Raw genomic sequence first — 3370 nt, 5'->3', positions numbered from 1 at the left:
TAAAGAAATGTAATCCTATCCTTTCCTTAAATATTAACCAATATGACCACCTTCCTATGAAACCTATCCTTACCCAAAGACCCAAATTATTCAGCTGCTTTTAACGGAAGTGCCCAAGCCTGGTTTAATGAAATTCAAAATTCTTGATTGTGCATCGGGACTATGCACTCCATAAAGGGGGAAGGAGTTAAGGAACCGGTACTATAAATTTAAACAATTCCCCCTTGCCCAACTGAACCTACAGTCACTTTAGACATATGGTTCCATGTGTTCACATTTCCTTACAAAAGAAACTCAATAAAAACAACTACCTTCCCATAAGGCCCTTGAGACCATTCTAACAGCCATTTCAAGCCCTTAGTATCCTATATCAATAGCAAGGGCTGACACTTAGGCAGGTACATGCTGTCATCTCACAAAGAACTTGCATCAGTCTAACTATTTTATGTTTTACACATGAAAGTTTCTTTCGTTTCTTCCAATTTCTTGGAAGCCTCACACCCTGCTTCTAGTCCACGCCTATTTCTCCCTCCCAGATATTTACTTATGATTTCATAGTATCTGATTGGTCCAAACGCCTTCTTCTATTTCACTATTCTTCCTACCCCCTCTTCTCAAGTGTTCATATATTTCCTAGACTAGATAGCTAAGTTAGAGAAGTTAGAAGAAGAGAGACACTCTGTAACAGAAACAGTAACATGTAGTTCTTGTAAATATGTTAGAATAAAGTCATTTTAGTCTTCACTGATTTTTTATGATATGTAACTCGCGTGCTTCGGACTTGTCTGAGCGAGAGCTTAATCCAAGCTTCCGAGAATTCCTAATATTCTCGTGAAGATTCATCAAGTAATGTTTCTAGTCTCAACTCATTACTATCAGATTTATTAGGGTTTTTTTCAGATTCATCCGTCATATTAATTACAATAATTAATTAAATTAATAATATGCTGCGTAAACATATATAGAATATATCAAATAAAACCCAATTTCAATGCAACACAAACAAGCAAAATAATTATTAGTAATGGTTACGTAAATAAAACAATGCGTGTATTACTACCTAAATGCGTATCTTACAATCTAAACAATAAATGATATGAAAATTATACAAACAGGATTAAACTAAATAAATATTAACATTATACAAATCTGAAATGGTGAAAAAAATAAAAAATACGTAATTATTATTATGAAAGTAATTTATACAAATCAAAGATATTTCGTCAATCTCGCCGGTACCTCTATAAAATATGTTGGGAAGAGGGGCGAAAACTTATTTGCTTGCAGCAACTACCCGGTCATTAGAGTCGGCAAACTTACTTTGGATTTGTTTAACACAGGATACGTGAAGCGCTTCATACAGTGTAATTCTCTTTAATAAATAAAATGGAAATTAACAAAAGAACTGAAAAATAAAGGTATATTGAAAATTAACATAGATAACTAAATTATACTCAAGTCTATGCGAATGTGAACCATATTGAAAATTAACATACATAACTAATTAGATTAATGATTTATTATATGTGTGGCGGCAGTGGGGGCTCAAAAGTGAACTTACCAATACTACCGGCCAGTATAAAATAAAAAAAAAAAAATATTATCAAATAAGTCTTTATTTAGTTAACAAAGAAAAAAAAGTCCCAAATAACAGCATTGATGCCGAAATAAACGATGCATCTCTAAGTTGTGTAACTTAACAAACGAAATTAAAATAAAATTAATTGAAATAAAACAAAATGCGTCTTATAGATATTATTAAAGAGATAAAAAAAAATAAAAATAAATTAATCTACTACAAAAAAAAGTCTAAAAAAAAAGACTACACCTTGAACTCGAGTGTCGAGCTCTGCGTCTCGTCTTCATTAATTCAGAGATTACATTAAAATGTCCCACTGCTGGCTGAGCACTTACTGAAGTCTCTTCGACGAACTCAAAACGGTGGGGACTTGGTCCCAAGAACTCATTATCACGACTTGATCCCTGACACACTGTATGGGATTAAGCCATAGTACTCGCACTGTGTGCGGACTTAATTTCTAAACGGTATTCCGATCCGGTATAATAGATACATATTTCTATGTATCGGTCTTTTGACAATCCTGGGTATTATTAAGGTGTTTCGTCATCTGCCCCTATACCTGGTCACGGTATCCTTCTGTGAAGCTATTAGGACGTCCCCGGATATGAAAACATCTGTGTTAAGTTTGTCACATTACCAGAGTTCCCTGAGAAAATTAGATTGGCTAACCTTTAAGTGTTCTAACAAAAATGACAGGTTTGACGAGGGATCGGAATCAAATTAAGCTGCTGCAGGCACTTCCTGGACATGTCAAACTTTTTGACCCATTATCGGCCCTGAGGAGGGGGACGCCTACCTCGGGAGCCTTCGGTTCCCAATGGGCCATGAGAAAGGATATTAAAAAATAAGGTAACGCCCCAAAAGGGAAGTGGGAGAAAAAGAGTAGGGTAACGGATACACAGGAAGACTTAGACGGACACACTCAACAGGAAGGCTTAGACGGGTGATGACCACAGTCAGGAGGCAGGCTTAGGAGATGCACTTCGACCAGACGAAGTCGTGAGAAGGGCCACGAGACCTGGACACCCTTATGAAACAGAAGACACCTACGGCACTACATCCCACGGCATCAGCAGTTATAATTATAAATTAACTAATAAGTAATCATGTAATAATGTATATTTTATGGCAACCTTTATCTGAATCATTTTAATTATAGTAAAAAGTTATAAATAAATAGTAATCTCTTTATGTAGTTTATATACTATTATATAACCCAATATACCACATTTTATTATACTATATAATTAATGGTAACACCATTTTATAAATATAAAGGTATTTAATTGGTAAACTGGTAAACACACAAACAGCCTTTGGAAAAGAATCCAATCATAATAATAGTCTTTTAGGACCCAATAGATAATTAATTAATTAACTTATTTTTGGATAGTTGCCTTCAGCGATTATCGTGGCATCCCGAAAATCTCCATAGATACATAGCAATATAAACAACATTTATTGAGAGTATCGGCACGTAAATATATTTGAGTATATATTTACATTTATGAGTACGTTTATAACAAACAATAAAAAAATATATTTTCTCTTTCCTTAGTACAGTGGCTACAACAATATGATTGTTTGAGAGTGGTTTATTTCATCATTAACATACACAATTTTGATCCATATTACTCTCAACTTTTTTTTTTTTTTAATATTTATTTATTGTAATTTACAACTGTACAAAATAATACAACAGGTAAATATGTAGTATGTTTCATATACACTTGAAAATCTTGGGAAGGAACCACCCATTGGTGGTACTTCAAACATTAAATTAAACTA

Source organism: Halyomorpha halys, unplaced genomic scaffold (assembly GCF_000696795.3).
Source record: "Halyomorpha halys isolate HHAL.00 unplaced genomic scaffold, Hhal_1.1 Scaffold747.1, whole genome shotgun sequence".
Classification (NCBI taxonomy): Eukaryota; Metazoa; Arthropoda; class Insecta; order Hemiptera; family Pentatomidae; genus Halyomorpha; species Halyomorpha halys.
This window is presented reverse-complemented; position numbering follows the sequence as displayed.